Here is a 15,730-nt window from a genome sequence, read left to right as displayed (position 1 = left end):
CTTCTGCGAAATTAAGAACAGGCCTGTGGAGGTCTTCCTTACTCTTGACAGGCTTAAAAATTTAGACAGCGACTCTGTGTTTTCCACATTGCAAGCAGTTCTCAACACCATCAATGTTTCCTGGAATTCTGTGAGTTCCATCTGCTTTGACGGGGCTTGTACTATGTCAGGGCACGTTGCTGGCGTTCAAGCAAAGTGCAAAGAGCAGAACAACAAGCTCGTCTACGTTCACTGCTATGCCCACAGCTTAAACCTGGTGCTTGTCGATGCATGCTTGTCTTGAGCAGAAAACAGAATGATGTTTGATTTCTTTGGCGTTGTGCAACTTGCGTACAACTTTATTGAAAACAGTGTTGTGAGCCATGCTGTTTTTGAGCGAATTTTCCAAACTGTCGGCACACAGCTGAAAACTTTGAAGTCTTTGTCTACAACCAGATGGGCATGTCGTGCTGAAGCAGTAAAGGCCAGTTCGCTGTGAGAGCTACAGCGAACTGTCGAGTGCAGTAAGAACGATTGTGGACTCCACAAAGCACCCGGAGACGAAAGCAAAAGGCAAGGGACTCCTTTCCCAGGTGATGAGCTTTGACTTTGTCTGCAGCATGGAAATAGCTCACCCTATTCTACAGCTTATTTTGAAGGTTATCCGAGCTCTTCAGGACCCTAAAATTAACCTTACCACTGCACTCAATGAAGTCAGGCATCTGCAAAAAGCGCTGCGAGAGATGAGGCAAGATGGGACAGTCTTTAAAAAGATGTTTGCGGAAGCTTCTTCGATCTGCGAGATGAATGAAATCGAGATTCCCGAAGTTCGAAGAAGAAAGGTATCGAAGCGATTTGACCAAAACTGGGCGAATGAATGTTTCTATGCGACAAAAGAGGAGGAATTTCGTGTCGGTGTTTTCTTTCCGATGCTTGACTCCTGTGTTCGAGGGATCGAGGAAAGGTTCACACAAGAAACTTTTGAGCTTGTGTGTGCTCTCCAGAACCTTTTGGGCCTCTCTGTGAGCGAACGAACAAATATCTCTTATTTGTAGCTTTTTGAGGTAGATCCCGACAGCTTGGGTGCTGATATGCAACTCCTGAACTCCCGAACCAGCGACGAAAAAACAAACAGCATGACCGCCTATGACTGGCTAGATTCACTCAAAGAAAATGGGTTGGACAAGTCAGTATTCAAGGACTTTTCTCGCGCTCTTCAACTTTTTTCCACGATTCCTGTAACCAGTTGCTCGTGCGAAAGGACATTTTCGAAGCTCGCACATGTAAAGACCAAGTTAAGATCCATGATGTCGCAGGAACGGCTTCGTTGGCTGATGCTGCCCTTTGTGGAGCAGGACCTAGCAACATCCATCAGTTTTGATAATATCTTAAAGCATTTTACGACTAAAACGCGCAAACTTTTGTTATGAATGTGTTTTAATTTCGCAGGATATGCTCTCGCATTAACCTACAATGTTGCATAATTCTACTTTATCCTTAATCGGTTGACAGCCGGCGGAAGAGGGTGCTTTACAGCCGATTCCGTCCGAACTAAGGTTCGCCTCTCACACTGATAGTATTTTTGCACAGCTCAGCTTGAATAGTACTTTTGTATAGTGTAGTAATTTTACTGTGTGTTACTGTTTTCATTTGCACCAGCCCTGTTGTTGTGTTGTGTTAAATGTTTTTTTTAGAGTACCGTTTGTGAACTGAAATTGTGTATCGTCTGAGCCCTCGTGTGATTCATCTTCTTTCTGTGTTTTGTGATGGCGCTTGTGCCCTACGAGTGCAAGCTGTGGTTTCTTTATCATGGGGGTCTCCACTTTTGTTTGGCAATAAATCGGTTTTGTTGTTAGAAAAGTTATCTCATCTTCTTATTTCTCCCACACTTCAAAGCGCATGTAAGTCCACTTTCACGCAGAGCACTCGCAAATCCAATTACTGCGGTCTACGAGGATATGGATACGATGACACGTAACAGTGGCAAGTATGACGTTTTGTGGCATTACGTCATGTTCGGTGTCACAGCTAAGATTTAATTTTTAGGTTCAAACATATTTCAAGCCTTATCATTCTCTGGGCCCCATTCGTAAACCGCAATAATTAGACTTCCAAGTAATCTGCGGGAAAGTAAACTGAAAGGTAGTTTTATAGTGACACTGAAGTAAACTTGGAAGTCATATTTCGCGGTTAAAATATGGTGTTCTAGTGCACTCCTACTAGGGTACACTAGAACACCTTACCCCCAGAGCCTTACCCCTACGGCATAAGGGTCTCGGTGAGACGGGGGTGAGGGGGGGGGGGAGGGGGGCGCTGCAGTGATTTTGGCCCCCCCTATAGGAGGACCCTGTGCACGCCTATGATCTTGCAGTATGCTTTGCATGTTATATTTCTCAATTTAGAAATGATTAAGTCTTGATATATTGATTGGAACATGTCATAGCATAGTAAACCTAAGATGCAAGGGGACAGAGAGGAGATAAAAAAAAAGAGGGACAACACACACACCATCCCGTTCAGTGTTGTCACTCTTTTTTTTTGTGTCTTCTTTCGGTCTTCCTGCGCCTAAGATTTAGTAATGTTTGAAATTCACGGTCTTGTCTGTGCCGTGATATGTTACAATGTCTGCTATGTTACAAGTCAAGAGGGATGCCTAAATAGTTGCCATAGCACCCTATTTATAATGGCATGCAATAGCGTTTTAAATGTGTGGGATGTGTTTGGGGGGGGGGGGGGTATGTTGCCATGACGAAAATTGTATAAATTATAGGAGGCATGTTGTCTCTAAAATGTTGTGTTTTATAAACTTTACTATAACTTACCTGATGCAGCATAAAATGCCCCAAGTTAACTTCTTTGCCTTCCTTTCTGCACTTCCTTCTTCCTTCTAATGCAGCAGTAGTCACTACTAACCATGCATGTTTTTAACTTTCCGTGACGCATAACACATCATTTCGGTGCATTTCTACTACCCGCCATTGTGATAGGCAAAATATTTGCCTTACTTTTTATCTCTGCCATTCCATGTGCCATAAAATGATGAGCATGTGCTCATATCGCAATAGGTGTCCACCCCACTTTTGAAAATTTAAAAAGCGGTTAAGAACATATCAAGCACCCAGGCCAGTAAACTTCTGAATGTATTGAATGAAACAAGGTGCTCCTCCGCATCAACCACATTTCCCAGTGCGCTGGTGCAGAGCGGTGAAGCTTTCCATGCTCACTCTGGTAAGAAGCAATGAAGCTTCACATGAGAGTGCCAGCACAAAGCTGGCTGGATGCAAGCGGTGCAACTGCTTTAAGAAAATAGGGGTCCCACCAGACTACAGCACTGCTCCTGCACTGTTCTGACTTTCAGCGCTGGAACCTGCAAAGTGCCCATCCCATATTTTTTACAACTATCTCCAACCATTTGATGAGCGCTTTCTCAATATTTTACGGCACATAGCTTCTGGTAGGAATGCCAGTTTCTTTGTCTTAAACACCAGCTGGTGGAGTACCTGCGAAACTCTTGAAAACCCATTGACAAACTTGGGGAGTATGATTCTAACCCATTGTTCATAAAGCGATTGTGGTAAGATTTGTTTGTTATGCCAAGAGCACAATAACACTGATCTTGGGAAGCTGTTTTTAACCACATTTTGATATCATACATGCATAACATGCCATTTACTGCAAAATTAACAGGACACCTGAGAATGGTAAGTTATCTTGAGTATTTATCATTCTTCTGTTCTTTTCGGGATGAGTTTTGAGTAGAATCCCCTTGCTTGAATGGGAACAATATAAGGCTTAAAATTTCACTGTTAATTATTTTTCAGTAATTTTTAATACATTTTAAATAAACTTTTTATTACTAATGAAAGACACAGGACTTGTTTATACTAACACTTATTTTTACTGTAGGCTGCAAGTCTGCAAGCAAATATCAAAACTTGCCAATTTTAAATTAAGGAGTGCACAAATCATTCTTCTCTAAGAAGCTTAAAGGCTTTACTGAAGATTGGTACTCGGATAACTGACACTGCCTCACACTCTTTATAATAAAATGTCATGCTTTTGCTTTAACATTTGTGGTACACCGTTTCCCCTCTAATGTGTGGTACATGCCTTAATGCTTTCTGTAACTCTAATGGGATGTCTGGATCACCAAGTGGAGAAAGGTAATGTACTCCAAAATTTATGAAGGGGCAATAGGCTCTCAGGATTTATTGTTAAAGGTTTGCCGTTTGTCACCAGATTTAAAAAAAAAAAAAAGTGTGCACAAGAAGTTGCGCCTATAATGGTAGAAGAGTGGCGTAGTAATTCCGTAAGCACAATAATTAGGAGGTGCATCCACCAAGGACACGCTGTCGATATAATTGAGCATCCAAAACAACAATGTTATTCTTCTATGTGTCATCATTGGTGCCATTTCCTGCACTCTTTCCAGTGCACCATTTGACCGTTAACCAACAAAGTTGCTCTGCTCTCTCTGAAAGCATATTTTATACCTTTTGTGAGTGACTCTCGAAATAAATTTGCATACTGGTAGCTGTGTGTGTTTCTTTTTATGTACCACCACATTATAATTCGTTGGGAGTAGTTTATAATAGACTCCGTGACTAATGAAAGAGACGTTTAGGCATACTAAGATGTGATTCTCGGTATAGTGGGCATACCTCTGTAATGCAGATTTTTTTTTTTTGTTAAAGCCAGGAGTGCAAGTTTTATGGAGGTGCTAATAAACATTTGGCACGATGCATGTGTTGCTGAAAAATTATTGGCCCATTCACCTCGTTTGGACAGAAGGTAAATAAAAAATAATCACACTGACGCACTGCCAGCACATCGAAGCAAAAGTTTTGCAGCAGGTGAGTAAGGCACAGGCACAAAAAAGGTACGTGGACACAAAACTTTGTGCACATGCCTGTGTGCCCAGACATAACTTTACATTTTAGCTCTGATATGGAAGGATTTATGCTCCGCTCATGTAAAAAGGTACTTCGCCAATTGTCTTTTTACTTGATTGCAAACAATGAGCTACAACAGCCTTTTTTTAGAAAAAATCTGAAGGGTGCAGGCGAGCTGGTGAATATTAACCATGTTGAATTAACCCGAGACTGGGGTAGAGAAGAAACATCAAAACGTAGAAGGGACAGAAAATAGACAGGACGACGTCTCAAACTCGGCTAACTCGTTTATTTAGTCCACCTCCTAATATAGTCTCAATCTCAAAGTCATCTCCACCAACACGAAAGGACGAAGTCTATACAGATCAAGCGCCACAGCCTTCATCACACAGTGCAAGAATGTTGACAACGTTTACAGGTCGACGCGATAAGGCAACATCCATCCACCCTCAAACTTGAACAAAAGTATGAACTGTGTACAGAATAGTAGTAGTGGAAGAGATCCTTTTGTTCAAGTTTGAGGGTGGATGGATGTTGCCTTATCGCGTTGACCTGTAAACGTTGTCAACGTTCTTGCATTGTGCGATGAAGGCTGTGGTGCTTGATCTGTATAGATTTCGTCCTTTTGTGTTGGTGGAGATGACCTTGAGATTGAGACTATATAAGGAGGTGGACTAAATAAATAAGTTACGTGAGTTTGAGACGTCGTCCTGTCTATTTTCTGTCCCTTCTACGTCTTGATGTTTCTTCTCTACCCGTCTCAGGTTAATTAAACATAGCCTTTTTTTGCTTCTTTGCCACATATCTTCCTGTTTTTGAAGTTATGGTTAAGAGTAGGACTGGAATACGAAGTTTCAGTCCCAAACTCTCTACTCTGGAGATCGCTTGTGAAAATCGCAACAGTACCAAAAAGCCAGATTGAGTGGTGTAGCTCGTAGAGCCTGGGATGGTACTCATTTGACCGCATAGGCAACTGCAGACAAGAAATACACCCAACTAAATGTGATGGGACTGTTTTTATTACAGCAACAAAGTGAGATACATTTTCCAGTGCTCGCTTCACCTATAAGTATCTCTTGCTGTAATTAAACTTATACCAATCCAGTGCAAACACACTATGACAGCCACCTGGTTCGGGCCTTCGGCCTACATGCTCTACCCCCGTCTCTCGTGAGCAAAAGAAATGACATTTCACATTAACTGATATCGCCCAGATGAAGTAGTGGTTCGAAAATATTTACTGACACTCAGCTTCCTCTATGCACTGGTCCAAATGAGAGTTGTCTTTGTCCTAAACGATCGACTGGACTCCACTGGACAAAACCGCAACACCCGGGGAGCTTCATCTCAATCTAGCTTCTTTACTCCCGGTGTGGTAGCGGAGTCTGCTAAGCATACTTCCGGGGCAGAAATTATTAAAGTGGTAGAGAAATTTCAATCAAACAAGCCGCTTGTGTGGCTCAGAGGTGTAGCTTCTTTTCCGGCGCCGCTCATCGGGGCTCTGATCGATGCATCAACCACTTCGGTCCACGACGAACACTCTGGCAGCGCAGGTGGGTACAAAAGCGAGGTGCTCGCCCTCGCAGGATAGCATGATACCGCTAGCTTCCGCCGGTTGCGAGTTGCTTTTCACTACGCACTCCGACACCGGGCGGGATGTACTACAGTCCACTCTGGTGCAGAATATAAATTCTGGTACATGCAGCTTGTAAGCAAGGCGCTGCACAGAGCCGTTAGGTGACAGCGGAAATCCCGATGCCTTCTCTCTTCGATTAGGTTGGCGCTCACTCACCTGTTATTGACAAAAAAGGAAGTCTAATTTCCACGGAAGAGAGACTACCGTCTCGATTATGGGAACGTTTCTATCAGTTTGTTCGTAGCCTCAGTCATGCCGCACTCAATCGGCGACCACCGTTGCTCTGTCGCCGGTTGTGTCACCGACCGCTACCGGCTACACCGACTGAACCCAGACTGAACGCTTCACTTACACGCCTTCAATGTCGTTTTCAATGTTGTGACGTAACGGTTTGCTGATTGGTGCAAATGGCTTACATAAAGTTCAAGCTATAACCGCTTGGGGAATAATTGGCACTGGCGGCGGCTCTTGCGCCTCCCAATGGCCCAACTCTCCCAATATACGGCTCTGGGTTTACCAAGCCAAATATGACAACACCGCTAACACCAATCTCAAGGGAGCTGCAGGAACTAGAAGCAGGGCTTCCTTGCATTAAAGATGGGAAAACAGTAAACATACGTGTGTTTGCTGTGGTCTGCTCTGTGGATGCTGTCGCAAGATCGGCAGTAAAAAACTGCAAGCAGTTTAATGGATTTTTTGGATGTGGATGGTGTTATCACCCAGGGGGTTCCCATTACCCGTACCTAGACCCTGCACCTGAGAAGCGCTCAGAGAATGCCCACATGATAGAAGCAGTGGAGGGAACTCCTGGAACACCAGTTCATGACGTGAAGGGTCCCTCGATCATCATGACCATTCTACGGTTTAACCCTGCTGATGGGTTTATCCCAGATTACCAACACTGCGTTTGTCTCGGTGTCATGCGGCAGCTGCTGAACCTGTGGCTTGACACAGAGAACCATAATCAGCCGTGGTATGCTGGGACTAAACTAGTGATCATGAATGCCATTCTCCTGGGCATCCTGCCACCAACAGAGGTCACCTGCACACCCAGGAGGTTTGAGGATAGAGCCTTCTGGAAGGCTTCAGAGTTCAGGATGATACTTCTTTTTTATGTCTATGTTGTTCTCAAGCCTGTTTTGCTGCCACCGTACTTACAGCACTTTACATTGTTGGCATATGGCACATACCTGCTACTAAAACAGAGCGTATCGACCTCCGACATCTGTGAAGCTCGGATTCTGCTGAGCAAGTTTGTGTTGCAAATGGGAAGACTGTACGGTGCAGAACACATGCCGTACAACGTGCACCAGCTTCCGCATCTGGCAGATGCAGTCGCTGCGTGGGGACCCCTGTGGGCAAACTCTTGTTTCCCGTTTGAGGGAAGGAATGCAGTTCTGCTTAGTTACTTCTCGGGCACACAGTGTGTGGGCCAGCAGATTGCAAGGACTTTTCTTCAGTGGCAGCAGCTGGCCCCATTGATAGCCAGGATGAGCCTACCAAAGGCAGTAGTGTTTTTCGAAGAAATGATGGGACGAAAGACCATGGGGCACACAGGTACCCAATTCCAGGCGACGTAGTCGTGTACACACACCACAACACAAGTGCCCAGAATGTCAGATTTGAGGTGGCAGTAGAGAGAGCTTTAGACGCACCGCCATCAAACCTGACTTATTACCACCGCTTCCAGTGCAATGGTACTGTCTGGAACTCTGAGTCCTACCCTATGCCAAAAAGAGCCAACTGTGTTGCTCAACTCGGTGATGGATCTTTTGGCATTGTGCAGGCTCACAGTGTTTAAGCTTGCAAGTACTAGGGTAGGTGTGATATCCAACACATTGTGCTTATGGAGAAACTGCAGCTGACCCCTACGGCAGTTTTTAAAGACATACAGCTAGGACTGCCATTTTTTCCGTGCGTGAAGGTGCAAGGTCGGGTGTAGTCGCTGCTTGCAGTTCCAAGCAGCTAATGACCAAATGTGTCATTATGGACTGCACCGAAGACACCTTCCTTGTTGTGCCCCTACCCAACAAGGTAGAGCGTGATTAAGCTAAGGCTCATTCAGACTCGATCCTTATTTGCTCCATTTTTAGTGTTTTTTCTCTTGGCTTGTTGCCGTGGCATGGATTTGGATGGCCTATCGAATCTGCCTTGTCAATCATATGTTATATTGCATCCTCTTGTTCAATGAGAACAAGTCGCCATCTCCAAGTGTATATGGGGTTGATATTCAAATGTCTAGTGCAAAAATGCCTGTTAATGCGAAGGCTTCTGCCGCAACCTCCTTTGTATGTGATAACGGGCTGTGGCAGCGTTCCAACATCATACTCTGCTATTTTCGATTCTGTCGGCTTCGGCGCTTAGTACTGGCGAAAGATCCGTTTTTGTCCTGTACGCGGCAATCCCTTCAACCTCAAATGTGTCTGCCTCACTCGTTCTAGCGGAAGTGATGCTCTCTCACCGGTGGCTCACTTCTGCATTGCTCGTGCTCGTTGTACAACTTTTTGTCAACCTCCTGCCGAGTCCTGATTTGTGGATGACCACCAGCATCCTTTTATTTGGGTTAGGGTGCCAAAGAATAAAAATATAAAAGCGCTGATCAGAGACAAGGACTAAGATGAAGTGAGAAAACACAAGACGCACTCGCAATTGTTGTTTATCGGAAAGTACATGCAAATATAGGCCCCAACAGTGCGTCAGACATTAATTTGTTGGTGCAACGCTTGCTTAATATATTCTAACTCTTTCTTTGATAGAGCGATTGACGCTTCACTTATGCAATCTGCACCGTTATCCTGAATTTTATACGCCCCAGGCGAAAATTTCTAACTGGGACCAGTTGGCACCTCAACTGGTTTCAACTGGGACTAACTGGTAAAAAACTGGGAATCAACTGGGACCAATAGGAGTCCAACTGGGACCAGCTGAGGGGTCAACTGGTTTGAACCATTCCCAGTTGGGAGTCAACTGGTTTGACTCCCAGTTGGGAATGGAGTGAACTGGGACCAGTTAGGAAAGTAACTGGTTGGAGCGATTCCCAGTCGGACTTCAAATGCCTTTCCCCCTCCCAGTTCACACGGGGCAACAATTTTGACAAGTTGGGGGTGTATTGACTTTCGCTAATGAAGAAAACTAAAAACACCTACATTTTTAGATTTATACAAATAGGGAAATTTTTAATTACTGGGTACGTTTATATATTTATAAAAATAATATCAAAATTTTAATTAACTAAATAATTTTTTAATTGGAAAATATAATTAGTGACAAAATGTGTTCAGCTAAATTAACATTTAGTGCATTATTAAAATATATCAAAACATTTATTTAAATACCTAGAGTATTTTTTCTTTTAATAAATAAATTTATCTTTTGGCCAATCAGAGCTAGCCGGCCGCCGTGGCACGCGGGTGCGGATTAGTGGTACGCGCTGTCGACAGATGGCGCTGCCTATGCTGATGCCGGAGTTGCCGGAGTCGGACGGACGCGGTCACGCGGTAGGGAAGGGTCGCCATCGCCCAAGTTGGCGTCGTTATGAAAATGTCAAAACTACAGCTGCGATTCTTTGGACCCAACTGTACACACACCATGGTGGCGGCGGTGAACTTCGAGGATAGAAAGATGCAGTTCAGCGATCGGAGGGCACCCAGGAAAAACCGGACGGAGGAGAAAACGCCGCGGAGAGCACAATGGTGAAAATGGCGGGAGGTCTACCTCGAAAATGTTTGACCGTTGTGACAGAGCTTGCAAGGTGGGAGCGCTACCGCATCCTATCAGGACTTCACCTGCGCAACGCGGGATCACGGGTGAGCACCTTCCTTCACGCGATGGGGAGAGAAGCTGAGGACGTCTCCACTACCAGACGCCAGCGCCCGATCTTCCTTCACCTCATGAATACTACCTCTGAAAAAGCGATTCAACCGTCGCAAGCAAGTGGCTAACCCCGATGCGTGTACGTCACCGAACCTATTATTTAGTTTCATTCTCCATATTCTTGACAATAAAGTCTTGTCAACCTTCCATTTTGTGCCGTGTTTCATTGTTGCTGGAGTTGGTTACAGCGGTAACTGGGACCAACTCCAACTGGGACCAGTTGTAACTGGGACCAATTCCAGCTGGGACCAACTCCAACTGGGACCAGTTGCAACTGGGACGTCCCAGTTAAAAATTTTCGCCTGGGGCCTCATGCACCTCTCTCTTAGTTTTACCCTATGAGCCAAAATCGAGCATAAGTGAAGCGTCAATCACCCTATCAAAAAAAAAGTTTGGATATATAAGAGTGTTGCACAGACACGTTGATGGTCGACAGGTTGTTGGGACTTATATGATGCATGTACTTTCCAATAAACAACAGTTGCGAGTGCGTCTTGATTTGTCTCTCTTCATCTTGGTCCTTGTCTCTTATCGGCACGTTTATATTTTAAACTATGAACCAACTGGCCTAAAAAACCACTTTGGTGCCAAAGAATCGTATATCCATACCTCATTAATGAGAGCTGGGTACTAGCAACACCATAAAGGAATAGCTTGAAAAACGCCTTATAGCAGGTTCTTGACACCAAGGGCTTCATAAAGAGTCCGAGGCCCCCCCCCCCCCCGTATTATGCAATGGTCGGCTGAACAAAACCTCAGCGATGACCAAGGTTTTGTCAGGTGCATCATCAAGCTTCTTTCTTTTAAGAAGTTTCTTTAGTTTTGATGTGTCAGATTTTAATTTTCTTTTTGTTGGTGCAGCATATTGCTACTCTATGTCCGTCTTCTTTTTTCAGGCCTTGTAGACGTAGGTTCGATTCAACGTGACATTCTCTAGAAATGTTGTTATCCAGAACATGACGAAAAAATGCATCCGAGTAAGCTGTACTTTCCTAACTTCAAAAAATGTTTCTAAGATTGGAGATGGCCCTGGCTTCCTTTCTCTTTTATGATCACAACTTGAACTTTATTGTCCGTAGGAAGATCTGGCTAGTGTAAGGATCAAAAGCTGTCCACAATTCCGACCTTTCCAATCCATGTTGCTTTGTTGCCTGATGCGCTAGTGGTAGGGCTTGTGAGCTGAATATCTTCAGAGTTTGTGAAATTCTGCGTAACGAGCACGACATTGATTTAGATATGCATGTTGTTGTTATCATACTCTCTCGCCAGCAGGTCACTGCCATCAAAAAGTACTGCATGTAGGGTTCTTTTATTTGTTTGAGTAGCTCTGTCTGTCTGCCACTTTATCGCTTTCAAACTCCTTAATGCTCCTCAGTTGTTCTAGCATCGTTCGTAGCAAAGGCTCCAACCCATATCGCGCATACCATCTTGCGTTGAGTGCTAGTCAGAGAGCTTTGTGGTGAGGCTGCGCATGAAATGCCCAGCCAAAGCTGGTTTTGATAACTATCAAGTTCGCACTGTCTGTTCCATTTGGTCTCTTCTGATTGTCCATAATTGATCAGACCCTATTGCCAGGTATGCACGGCACGCCCAGAAAGAACAGCCTTCAGTCTGTTCAATACTACCAATAAATTAGTTGTTGGTAGGTAGTTGCAAGAGTCCGTGCAGGTGAATGATCGGTACCGCTTCAAAAAGGGACTCTGTTGGGTCGAACTGACAGCGCAGCCGAACTCGGATAAGCTGCAGTTGTTGACTGTGCACGGCTGAGTATCTAAACATACTCAGGATGAGGGTGGTATCCCCCAGAACTTGGAGCTCTAGATGGCGATACAAATCCTTGCATATAAATGTTGCACGGTTGATTGATTGATTGATTGATTGGGTTTTAGTGGCGCAAAAGCATCTAAGGCTATAATGCGCCAAGTACATAAACTATTGCTGGGAGAGGGTTAAGAAGAAAGAGCTTTAGTAGCAGATGATAGGATAAAACAATGAACATGACCTATGTATAAGTGTAAAAGGAATGGACATGAGTTCAAAACAGTAAAATCACAGTCCGTGTACAAAGCCGATTGCTTTGAGAAAGTTAAAAACACAAGAGTGTGGTATGAGGGGTTCATCGCCAAGTAAAATCATCAGATGTAGGGGAGTATGCTCTTTGTAAAGCTGTGAAAAGTGGTTACGGCGTTCTAGGCCATACGCATTGCATTCAATTAAAATATGGAGTATAGTCAAAGGACAATGGCAATGTTCACACTATGGGGCATCTTCACCCCGCAAAAGATGTCCATGTGTGAGCCGTGTATGGCCAATCCTTAGACGGCAGAGTACCACCTCGTAGAATCGTTCACGGTGCCGAGCACTCTCCCATTCCTTCAAGAGTTGTTTCACCATATGCAACTTATTGTTTATCTCAGTATCCCACTCATGTTGCCATCTCTGCAATATGCAATGTCTAACCACCTTGTGATAATCCTTGTGGGGAATTTCTTTAAGGTGCACAATTTGTGTGGCCGCAGAGTGCGCAGCTTGATCTGCCTCCTCATTACCCGGGATGCCAACATGACTTGGCACCCAGCAGAACACAATATCACATTTGTTTTTGATTGCACAGATTATTTTACTCTGCAGGTGTGAAACCAACGGGTTTGTGGGGATATTCAGGGAAACAAGGGCTTTCAATGAGCTTAAAGAGTCTGTGTATACTACGGAGCGACGCAGCCTCTTCTCAACGATATGTTCAACAGCAAGAAGTAGACCATGCAACTCTGCCGTTAGAATTGTGGCAAAGGGGTTCAGTCTTTTTACCTTGGAAACAGATGGTCCAATCATTGCACAGCCTACAAACGATTCAGTTTTAGTACCATCTGTATAAAAGCTTGTGTAGTGCTGATAGTGGCTCTGTAGTTCGAAGAACTCTTGCCTCAGCACTTCGTCCGGAGTGTCTTTCCTGCTGTGTTTTGTCAGTGTAAAATCACAATGGACGAGGGAGTAATCCCAAGGAGCTACAGTGTTTCTGTGCTGTGTCACGCAGGGTTTGGGCTCCAGACCAAAGAGTTCTGCTGCCGTAGTATTTCTCAAGGCAAAAGGAGGAACAAGACTTGGCTTATTTTGGAAAGTCCTTTGAAACCTAATTTTTACAATAGAATCATGAGCAGGATGGAGAGGAACAGACCTTACTCGGAGTGAATACATAAATCCTAGAGCAAAGCGTCTTTTCTCAAAGAGAGACCTCATTGGCCTCCGCATAAAGGCTGGGAACTGGGGAGGTGCGGAATGCTCCGATAGACAGCCGTAGCCCCTGATTATGAATAGGGTCTAATATCTTCAATACTGATGCTTTAGATGAGCCATACACAAAGCTGCCATAATCTAGACGGGAGCGAACCACTGAGCGATAAATGCGTAAAAGGCACAGTCTATCAGAACCCCAAGATTGATGAGACAATACTTTTAAGATATTAAGTGATTTTGTGCATTTCCACTTCAACTGCTTAATGTGAGAAACAAAAGATAATTTTGAATCAAACAGAAGACCTAAAAACTTATGTTCACTCTTCACAGCTATAGGCAGTCCATAAATGGTTAATGAAGGATCTTGAAAAATTCCTCGCCGGCGGGAAAAGCATACACACACAGTTTTTTCTATGGAAAACCTGAAACCATTGGTATCAGCCCAGTTCGTCAATTTGTTGATAGCCAGTTGAACCCTCCTTTCACATATGGAGCGGTTACATGATGATACTGAAACTTGGATGTCATCAACATAGAGTATTGAACTGAAGGAGGTATTACTCGGGCAATGGAGTTTATTTTTATAATGAAAAGAGTGACACTAAGTACACCACCCTGGGGAACACCATTTTCCTGTACAAAACCCCGAGAGAAAGTTGTTCCAAGTTTTACACGAAATGAGCGGCACTCTAAATAGCTTTTAATGATGCCGAACATGCTCCCGCAAATACCGATTTTGATGAGGTCTTGCAGGATTCCAAATCGCCAGGCAGTATCATAAGCCTTCTCCAGATCAAAGAACACAGAAAGGCAGTGCTGTTTGTTAACAAATGCCTCTCTCACGGCTGTCTCGAAGCGAACCAGGTGGTCCACTGTGGATCGTGCCGACCGAAAGCCGCATTGATACCCGTCTAGACTTTTGCGAGTTTCAAGATAATGCATAAGCCTTCTGTTAATTATTCGTTCCAGAGTTTTTGATAGACAGCTAGTCAATGCAATAGGCCTATAACTAGAAGCACTAAAAGGATCCTTTCCTGGTTTAAGCAAGGGTACTACAAAGGCCACCTTCTAAGAAGTTGGAAAGTGGCCTTCAGACCAAATTCTATTGAAAAGATATAAAATGAGTTGAACAGTTGAAGGATGAAGATGTTGAAGCATAATATAATGAATTCCATCTGGGCCAGGTGCAGTCTGCTTAGGGAAATGAAGAACCATTTCAAGTTCATGCAACGTAAGTGGAGCATTATATGGGTCTTGATAGCCACTCAAACTATTGACAGACCTTTTTTCTACCTGTACTTTGTGTCGAAGGAAAGTAGGCATGTAGTTCCTTGAGCTGGAAACGAACTCGAAGTGTTCGCCAAGAATGTCTGCCTGTTCTTCGAGGCTTTCAGGGCATATTCCATTTTTTGTCAAAAGAGGGATGGAAAAAGCATGGTAAGAGCCATTTATTTTGTGGACTCGATCCCATACCTCCTTTGGTGTCGATTGACTATTAATAGATGACGAATACTTCATCCAACAATGTCTTTTAGACAGCCTGCGAACAAATCGCGCAGAAGCCTTCATTTTCTTGAAAGTAACAAGGTTGCTCGGTGTAGGGTACCGCCTAAAAATGCCCCATGCTTTGTTTTGTTTCTTTTTAGCCTTTTGGCAATGTTCATTCCACCATGGCTTCGGTCGTTTGGGAAGGTGAGTGGATGTCATGGGTATTGCGATCATAGCAGCTTCCAATATGTGCTCTGTAATATGGTCTACTGCCTCTTCAATAGAAAGTTGATGGAGAGATGTAATAGCTAAAACAGAGGATAGTTTGAAAAGTGTCCAATTGGCTTTGTCAATCTTCCACCTAGGTGTCCGAGTTGGAAGTGTAATAGGGTGATTGTGAAAGTCTAAAATAATGGGAAAATGATCACTGCCATATGGATTAGGAATGACTTTCCATGTTAGAAAAGGAAATAATGTGGGATGCACAATTGAAAGATCAATTGATGTGAATGTACGTGTTCCTGATGAAAAATGTGTAGATTCTTTCGAGTTGAGCAAACATAATCCTGATGACGGTAAAAAACGCTCAATAAGTGCTCCTCGTGTATCTTTTCGTCCACTTCCCCAG

General features: G+C 43.9%; 1 protein-coding gene across 1 annotated transcript in view; it reads right to left on the bottom strand.

Moving 5' to 3' along the window:
- LOC121836126 overlaps positions 1-15,730 on the bottom strand; it is a 151,738-nt gene that overhangs the window by 117,545 nt on the left and 18,463 nt on the right. The gene's annotated exons all lie outside the window — the stretch shown is intronic.

The sequence above is a fragment of the Ixodes scapularis genome, unplaced genomic scaffold, assembly GCF_016920785.2.
Source record: "Ixodes scapularis isolate PalLabHiFi unplaced genomic scaffold, ASM1692078v2 PGA_scaffold1__304_contigs__length_218370807, whole genome shotgun sequence".
Lineage (NCBI taxonomy): Eukaryota > Metazoa > Arthropoda > Arachnida > Ixodida > Ixodidae > Ixodes > Ixodes scapularis.
Note: the sequence above shows the minus strand (reverse complement) of the source record. Positions and strands in the feature narration are given on the sequence as shown.